The sequence below is a fragment of the Tenebrio molitor genome, chromosome 4 (assembly GCF_963966145.1).
Source record: "Tenebrio molitor chromosome 4, icTenMoli1.1, whole genome shotgun sequence".
In the NCBI taxonomy this organism is placed as follows: Eukaryota; Metazoa; Arthropoda; class Insecta; order Coleoptera; family Tenebrionidae; genus Tenebrio; species Tenebrio molitor.
In genome coordinates this window covers 2,314,258-2,324,126 of record NC_091049.1, presented here as the reverse complement: position 1 = coordinate 2,324,126, position 9,869 = coordinate 2,314,258, and the positions used below count along the sequence as shown (strand labels likewise).

The 9,869-nt window shown below is 32.8% G+C and overlaps 2 long non-coding RNA genes across 2 annotated transcripts; one reads left to right on the top strand and one right to left on the bottom strand.

The window, feature by feature from the left end:
• The first annotated feature begins 5,873 nt into the window (after positions 1-5,873).
• LOC138128975 (uncharacterized) lies at positions 5,874-7,187 on the top strand. Its single transcript, XR_011158979.1, has 2 exons — positions 5,874-6,517; positions 6,575-7,187. It is a non-coding gene; the product is annotated as an uncharacterized lncRNA (long non-coding RNA).
• LOC138128974 (uncharacterized) lies at positions 6,751-7,780 on the bottom strand. The gene is made up of 2 exons (XR_011158978.1): positions 7,221-7,780; positions 6,751-7,155 (listed from the first exon to the last, which is right to left on the bottom strand). It is a non-coding gene; the product is annotated as an uncharacterized lncRNA (long non-coding RNA).
• Between the last annotated feature and the right edge of the window lie 2,089 nt (positions 7,781-9,869).

Sequence of the window (9,869 nt, the reverse complement as noted above, 5' to 3'; positions counted from 1 at the left end):
TTCGAAGTGCCGAACTATTAGTTCTGTCAATAAATGTCATCAATCGAATTGACAATTGTTACAATTTACTAAATTGAATTAACAAACGTTGGTGGCCACTTTCAACACTAGCTGTGACTTGCTTTTGTTAGCTCCTTTTTAATTTCAATCTCAACTTTGCATTCATATCATCCCTTCGCAATAAATCACATTTGGAATTTGGATGTATATTTTGAGGTTAGGCTTTCTTTTTTTTGTAGAGCGGCATTTCGTATTTTTACAAGGGTAATGCAAAGGTAACTAGATGTAAATCATTTTATTCCACACTGTATTATGAATTTGATGATATTTCGAATACATTAGTTAAATCTGATAAATTTGACTTGACAGTTTTCGGATTTAAATGTGGTCTTATCGATCGAATAATAAAACTAATTAATTGTCTGTGATCATTTTCATATGATTTTTTTGTTTTCAATGTTACTCTTATCCACATCATTGATTTGAGTTTGATATAACATTACATTAATTACTCACTTTTTTTAACAGCACACAATGACAATAATACACATAGTTTTTATATGTATATTCAAATATCCTTTAATTCATAATGAATTCAGTAGTAAGAAGGCCCCTTCAGTACACTACCACTTTTTAAGGAAAAACACCCTGATTTTCAAGGGTAAACAGAAAAGCAGAAAAAATCGTGAAAACACCCCCGTTTAAAATGTGAGCCAGACGTAACAACTGAATCTGTGGTTTTTGTTGAAAAAAAATGTTAAATGTGGGCCAGATTTTTTATGCCAAAAATAAAGAAAACAACCCAGTATTCTTTTATTTTTATACATATACCCAGGGACCGTATTCTTTTTTATTTTTTATGATTTCTAAAAAAATGTGAGCCAGACGTAATAATAAATAGGTATTAAAGTTACTGGCTCGATTGGTATGCAACCAATATTACACGCAATTTTATTTCTCATGTTGGCATTGGCAATTCTACGTACAATCGCGGCCATCCAAAAGTGAACGATAGCTTGCGAAAATTTCCGTATTTTTCGTTAGATTAAATTAGGCTTTGTTCATTGGCGTTCGTGCAGCAGGAAGATGCAAGTCTTACTGCAATGTAATTCCTTTGCCACAGCAGCCAACGACCAATTTTATTCTTGCTTTGGAATAGCCCTAGGGGTCTGAATCGGAGTGAGATGTCGTGGCATTTAAAAAAAATAGTTTGAATCATTTTTTTAACGCTAGTGTCAAACTGTGACATTTTAGAACGCCTATGATTTCAAGTAAAAATCAAACTATGAAATAAAAACGTTCACTTTTGGATGGCCGCGATAGTACTATGGCGGACAATAAATTTAGGCCGGCCTGTCATTGAGTTGACATCAAAATGTGAAGCTGGCATTATGTTCAACTAACCCCATTTTCGATTTTTGTCATTCTTGTCATCGTGACAGCGATAATCAAAATTAAAATTGGGAAAAGAAGCGTGCACCAGAGAGAAGTGATTTCTAGTGATTTTAAGATAGCACCCTAGATTTTCACATTCTGCTATACAAACCCTATACAGCTGGAAAGCTTGTCAAAAAAGCTTTCAACCAGTGCAATAATAAATGCAGGGTGCCGTTTTAAAAAAAAAATGAGATTTTGACATTTTTAGTTTGTTATATTTAAAAAATCGCAGTAGGCATATGCGACTAAGCACGTTATTGAGTAAACACTTAACAGATGCCTCAAACATTCAAGAATCAAACAGTGTCAATTGTTTTAATTTATGTGCAACGATTTGGATGGTACGAATTTTCGAAGGGACCCCTGCACTATCTAGGGTGCTATCTTAAAATCACTAAAATAATGAAATGTTTAATTGTTAAACATTGTTTTGTTAATTGATTCATTTTTATGGAGTGACCATATTGTGTGATTATCTTTTGTTAGGCCTACTAGATTTTCGTATTGTCTTTTTAACGGAAAAATTGCACCAAATTTAGCGATTTTAGGATAGCACCCTAGATTTTCAGATTCGACTATACAAAGCTCATATTGTTCAAAAGCTTGTCAAAAAAGCTTTCGACCAGTGCAATAATAAATACGGGGTGCCATTTGAAAAAAATGAGTTTTTGACATTTTTAATTCGTTATGTTTAAAAAATCGCAGTAGGCATATGAGACTAAGCAGGTTGTTGAGTAAACACTCAGTAGATGCGGCAAACATTCAGAAATCAAACAGCTTCAATCATTTTAATTTATGTGCAACGATTTGGAAGGTACGAATTTTCGAAGGGACCCCTGCAATTCCAAATTTTGCTAAAAAAAGCGCCACTGATTAAAAACGATGGCAGATAAGTAAAAACGACCTGTATAAATTTGATTCATAATTTAGCATAGAGTTCAAAAATAAAATCAAACTGGGTAGTTTCCATTTAAAAAAAACATAACTTTAGTGTTTTTATAATATTTGGACACTCTGTATATATACCGCAATATTTTCCGAATATGCAGTAGAAGCGTAGCTATCATTTAGAATAAAGAAAAAGTTGATATCTTTAATAACAAACAAGTTATGGAGCTTTTTCGCAACTCTGGGACATCCTGTATACAATATGTACTATCTGTATCATAATATGCTACGCTTTTTCCTAATTTATCTAACATTTCGTACAATCTTAGTCTAGCATTTGCAGTTGTAAAAGCAGCTATAAATATATTGGTATTGAAATCATTTTCTATATAGCAATCTTTTAACTTATAATCAATTTGTAACATATTTTCATTTATATCGTTTATATTATCAAGTTTCTCGTCTAATAAAATTTCATAAAACCTTTTAACATCTGTAACATATTCTGTTGCACCCAGATTTTGTCTTTGCCCAAATTTACCCCATAAGGAATTTAAGCATATTTTCGCAACAGGGTTATTTTCTATTTTACCCAATTCAATACCTAGATTTTCTTTTACAGCTTTTCTATATTCTTCTTCTGATTCAAAATCATCCTGCCAAGGGCTTGTTTCTAATTTAATTTTCATAAACGCTTTCACATATCCTTTAAATAAATTTGATGATTTTTCGTAAAAATGCCAAACCTCATCAATAATTATTATTTTGTAACCCTTTTCAATTGCTTTTTTTACTTCGTTGGTACACCAGGTTCCTCTGATAATTCTTTGAGATTCCGTATGAGAACATTTATCTTTTTGATTATTTAATTTTGCGCACAATTGACATAATGGAAATGTTAGTTTTTCATCACCAGATTTGGTTTTATTCTTAACAGGTAAAACGGGGTGATACAAACCTTTTGGTGGTAAAATTGCACATTTTATTAAACCATACCAATTCAACGTTGTTTTTGATGTGTTGGTAGAAATACGGGTTTTTGTTGAAAAAAATGCATAGAACATAGGAAAATGACCAAGAAAACTAGGCATAATAATCTGAGTTAAAAAGTTACATACTATATGCCGTTCACGATTGTTTTAAACACGCAGCAGGCCATGATATTTTTTTGTTAGATTGGCGTCAGGTGCAGGTCCTGTCATATGACATTTCGTTTTTAAATATTCGCATTGTTGTCAATTCCGTCATTAATTTAGTAAATAAGAATTTACCCAGAACTGCCCTACAAATATCTATGTTTTATTTCAATTACAATTTTACGATCATTGTTCCTAATGCGTTCAATTATGTAAAAAATGTACCAACCTGGGAATTATAACCTAAAATAGATTTATCATGACAAATCACAATACTGATACTGCCAACTAAAATGTCAGATTTTCATAGATAATTCGAATTTGAAATAATCGTGAATGGTATATAGGGAATTAGTATGGACTATGTTCAGTGTTAAAAAATGTCCCGGTATATACAGGGTGTTTTCGAAGTTGAGGCGTTCCTTTTAACATGTGATAGTATGCGTTGTTCTAAAGAGTTTTAGCCAAAATCACCTTAGTAAAATGTGTACGGCAATGAAGATACAATAAGTTAATTTTTTTGAAATTTCTGAAACCGGTCCTGCTCAAATTTGCGCTGATTTGTTGACAAAAAAAAATCAAATGAGCATGGACGTTAATCAAAAATACTGTCAGAGTTGTCATCTAATTAGTCTGAATGGCTTTATCATTACAAAAATAATGAGTTCACAGATATGTTGCTAATGTATGGGCAATGTCATCACGTTATCAGAATGCAGCTGCGGCATCCAGAGAGTCCGCCGAGCGATTTCCAGAAAGACACCATCCTGGGCCACGTCAGTTATTAATCTATAGTGTGTCTCAATTCTAAATTTCCACCACCTGTTGAATTATGTTGGCAAAATAAAAATATTTCTAAATTGGGGATTCTTATAACCAAAGTTGGCAATATAATTATTTTATAAACATGATTCGAAAACATTAAAATTAGTTCATAAGTTTATTTTGCCTTTAGAATTTGATTTTCTACCTACTTACTTGCTGCATTTTAAAAAAGGTTTTCATTCTTCTCCTTTATTCTAAAATTTTGAGTCGTAAAAACGGAGATTGACAGATAACCTAACAAATACAATCTGACGCATTTTTCACCAAACAGTGTTGCCGGTTGTATTTCCAACGTAGAATGCAGTGTTGGTGGAAATTTAGAATTGAGACAGACTTTAGTACAGCAAAGAAATACACAGGACCGGACTTAAAATTTCAGAAAACAATAAAAATATACAATCAATTATCTCCGTTAATACAAACATTTTACTAAGAAGATTTAGGCTAAAATTCTTATCAATAATGTATAGTACCTCGTGCTACAAGGAACGCCTCAACTTCGAAAACATCCTGTATACTACTATTCTAGATTTGAAGTGCCATGGCCAACTTCATCTAGCTTCCGCTGCGCTCCATACGGCCGTCCCAATAAGGGTCTAAAGTTGATTCAGCTAACCTAAAAAAATCGTTTGGTAACTAGCCCCATCTGTTGCAAAATTTTTAACATAAATCTTTATGGGTTGATGGGGAAACCGTGTTTTTTTGTCAGTTTGGCGGAAAAATGTGAACCGGACTTGGTACTACCCTTTCGACTGTTAGAGAAAATTCGAAATTTAAGTAAACCAATTATTATTTTTAATTGCAGTAACCCCAAATATGCAGCTTCTGTTGCTTTCATAGCAGGGTATATTGTAAAAAAATTAAATTAAATATTTCACTGCGACAGTTGTCTCTTTCCTATATTGTCTTTTTCAACCCCTGGTCCTCTTTTACGTTCAATTAATCTTCAAAATTGTTGACTTATCCAAATTATCAGTTTGTAAGTTTTTTTGAAAGAATTGGCAGATATTGCCACCACAGAAATTTTATCATATTTGGCCCAAGAAAATATTTGCAAACAACTCGTAACAATTTTACTTCCACATTTAATTCGTAATTCCCTCTTTATCTGTAACACACATAAAGACAAAATTTGTAGTTATTATAGAATTATTGATGAAACCACTTTTAAAGAATAGTTGTTCACAAAAAACTGATTCCATAAAAAGAAAATCAATTGCTAATAAACCCATAAGTGGAAAGGTTTTAAAATATAACACTACGTATCTACCAAAGAGGTACCTACATACCTACCTACCTATCCACCCATTTAGGTATGTTCTTTAGTTATCACTCCTTTATGCTGTTTAAAATTACGTTACTTTCGAGTTTTGTTCCTTTTCCATTGTTTTATGTAAATGATGTATTAAATATAGTTATATATTTTCCAGTTTTACAAGACTATTACATATTTTCGTTTGATTTTCATATCTTTTTGAAACTTCATCACACTTTTGAAGGAAACGTCAATCATTGTTATTAACATTTTTCTCCGCTAGTTGGGGCTAGTTACCAAACGATTTTTTGAGGTTAGTAGAATCAGTTTCAACAAGGCGGTCTTAAGTTACAGGCCTGGACACTGGCTGTGTTGCCACATTCCCTGGTAGGCCATTCCATGACCTACGGTGTTCGTAGGTTTCAAAAATTTTGAAACGAATTCGACGTTTAAAATAAATTTTGACAAGTCCTTGGTCAAATTCGTCAAACTGAATTAAAATAGTTATTTACATTAGAGTACGGGATGTGAATTTTCCGGCACGACAACTGGTTTCGGGCACGATGGCGCAGCCGAGTGCCTGATTAGTTGGAGGGCCGGAAAATACGTCCCGTACGACATTTGTATTAGACTTTTCGGCTGACCAAAATATTAAATCTTTTAAAAATCAAGACTAATTTTATTGTAGAATTTGACATCGTCAATAAAGAATCGAATGCTGTGGAATCAATTCCTTGACGACCGTGACCGCTCATTTGTTTTTTTTCCTAACAAATTATTTGCCGGCTAAATTTTCACGGTCGTGCTTCAAAATTTGATTTTGGTGTATTAATCGAGTGAAAAAAATGTCTAGTATATAATATAGAGTGAGTTAAATGTGACACCAGAGGCAGTACAACTAGTGGCAGGACTAAATTCTGAATTATTACCACAAAAATCGAAACAACGTTACATAGGACAATTTTTTCTCACGAAAGTATGTAATAACCATTCTTTAATTCACAAATTTTTAATAAACCATATTTTATTACAGACAGTTTTATTAATAGGTGTTTGTGGTGCCTGTCTCCGAAAGGAGTTATATACTCTGAAAATGGAAAATGTCAAGAGAAGAAATTATATTGATAACTGACACAAAAACCAATATTTGTAGATCGTTTGCCATTACCAATCCAAACTGGGTTGAAACTGTGAAGAAATATATGGAAGTCAGGTTAAATTGGTATTAATACAATTAAAACAATTTCAAATAAAATTGACAAATATTTGAACCTTGATTGCCCCATGGACACAAGATTGAAGTTCCTAAAATGATTCGTGATGACTCATGGTGGCCTTCCTTCAACATCAAAAACAAAATGTACTGTGTTACAGCTACAGCTCAAACAATGGTGAGTTGTGTCACAAACTTCGATACAGTGCTTTAATCTACTTGAATTTTTAGCAGTTGCTTCCAATGTAACCATCCAACATTGAGAATTCCATCATCAGTACCGTAAGAGAAGCACCAGTACAACATATTGACATTCAACCCAGAAGTAATAAAGCTGACAGTTACCAAATTGTTTCTGCATTGTTCTCTAAAGTGGAGAATTGTAACAATAATGTTTACAACTGTAATTTTACAAAATAAATTATGTTAATAATGTTGCAAATTATTAAAATGTCTTGTACTTAACCACTACTTCCTGGTGAAAACGAATCATCTTTCTTCAGGTGAATACAAGATTTTGGGGTTAGAAGTTTGTTTATTTTTATTTTCCAGTTGCACTTTAGCACTAACAGCTAGTACTGGATAAAGTAGGTACACAAAACCATATATCAACTTCTGTGATTTAGTTTTATTGTGCAATTTTGCAGATATTTATGAAACACCCGACAATTGTCAAACTTTTTGACATATATAGCTGCCAACCCAATAGGTTGTATTTTCCCTGTTACGATTATGATTATTATTTATTGGTCGATATAAATTAAACAAACACATTTATCGGAAAAAGTATACAGGGAAATGTGTTTTTTTACACCAAATTAAAGTAACGTATGGACACTTTAATTTTAAATTAACTGTGAAAAGAATAAATCAACGGTGTCCGCACATTTTTCCCGTACTCCACTAGATTTTCCCACATTCCACTAGAAATGTTTGACATTGTACGGGAAATCGCACCTCCCTTGACCTAAAGTGTAAGGTAACGCTATATTTCCCAGACTGGGAGGCCGAAAATGTCATTTAAGTGTTGCGTACCAAATTGCAACTCAAATTATGCGTCTTCTTCAAATTACGTAGGTAGCTAAATACTTTTATTTAAGTTTCCATCAAATGAGGAAACGAAGCCAATTTGGAAAGAGATTTTAAAAATCGAAGGTGAAGAATTCGCAAAAGTAGCCATGCTTGTGCTAAAGATTTTAGCGGAACAGTTATTTATCAATGGGGACAAAATGAAGCGACTTGTGCCAAACGCGGTTCCAATAACTTTTAATTACGAAGAAATTACACTTTGGGAAGAAATAATCAAAATTAGTAATGACGACACAATCACTGGTTTTAAAAACGAATATTGAAATGAGACTGGGAAGCAAGTTACAAGAAATGGGATTGGATTTAGGCAATGGGGAGAACAAATTGTTATATTTAAGTTGGAAATGCCCACCTCGCGTTAGTTTATAACCAAACAGTTTTAATAGTCCGGAACACAGCAGAGCATCTGAAATTTTATCAGTAATGAGCACCGTTATTTTTCTGTCCTTAAGGTGGTTTTAAACTATATGTTACAATGCGATTACGCATTTTTGAACTGTCGTAAAATTAGATCACTCATATTTGACAAACGTAAATACAATGACAGGTTTAGTGGATTTCGAATTTTTTCACTAAATGTTGGTGAAGCAATGTTGTCAGACTGTGGTAGGCCATTCCATAGCACACTGTCTTTGGTCAGTGTCATGGCCTGGTAAATGTAGATCGCCTTGGTTTCAACCATGGATTTATTAGTACTGGATACGGCAATACCCTATAAACGTATGTCGACTTTGAAAAAACATATCACAGACTTCGGTACCTTCCCCCATTTCATTCTAACCTGTATTAAAATATCTTTCTCTCTGTTAAGTGTTATTACAATACGTATGTCGTTTTGATGTTTCGCAAATGTCAATTTTGAAATTTGAAATTAATTCAAAAGTTTGAACCTGTGGTCTGAACTGTCATAAAACTTCCTGCATTCGTAAAATAGAATCATGAAAACCTCCAGAATTTGTTCTACTCCTTATAGTTCTTCAAGACAAGACTTATCTTTTCACTGGTATGTATGAACCTAAAATAGACGATTCACGATTCGTTACAAATACCGAAGACCTGGGTGAAAAAATGATTTCAGTTTTCCAAAAGAAACCTTCTTAAGAAACAAATGGATATCAGTGTGGAAGAGACAATCAAAGTTACAAACGATGCGGTTATTTGTTCAAAACATTTTCGGAATTCTGATTAGGATGAATGTAAAAAACCATGCAAAATTTTAAAAAGGATTTGTAATATAGGTATCTTCACAATACCTGAATTTTCATACCACACCTGATGCCCCCTTTAATCTCAATTTCGCAGAAGAACATTGTAGTGGCAACAAAGGTAGAGCGTATAAAACTTAAATATTTAATTTCTCTTTCATAACTTACTTACCTATTTTTAAAAATTGTTAGAAAATAAAACTACGGCTACTCAATCAGTAGATTCGAAATATAATGCAGATGTAACAGAAGAGCATTTTAGTAGCCCTCGAAAAGCAAAACGACATGTAAATATGATCCAACATGTTGACGAGCAAAGGGAAATACACTACGAATGTAAGAAAACTGCGAAAGCTCTAAACAAAAACAAGATAAGAAGTAAACTTAACAAAGTTGTATTATTTAATAATGAATAAATATAAGAATCTGTTACGATTAATATTTATTTTGGAGTTTTTTTGTAAGTTTCATGGATACTTGTGAGTTTGAATTTAGGCACAAATTAAAGTTAAGTGGTTCACAAAAGTATAGTTGTTGAAGACAGACAACTCTCTTCACCTTTGTAGTCCAAACCTGGATTTCCTTTTGTGAAGTCTTTACCAACAGCATTGTCAGTGTTTCACATTAGAGTGAAAAATACCTGGGTTTAGACGAATTAGTCATTCTTAATATGTTCAAGTTCTAAAACAATAACACTTTATAGAGTTAACGATTCAAATACTCTCGAACTATGTATGCAAACTTCAGAGAAACAGATTAGAAAAAAGATGACACGAATGACAGGAGAGTAATAAATAATTGATAGATTGAGAATTTAAACC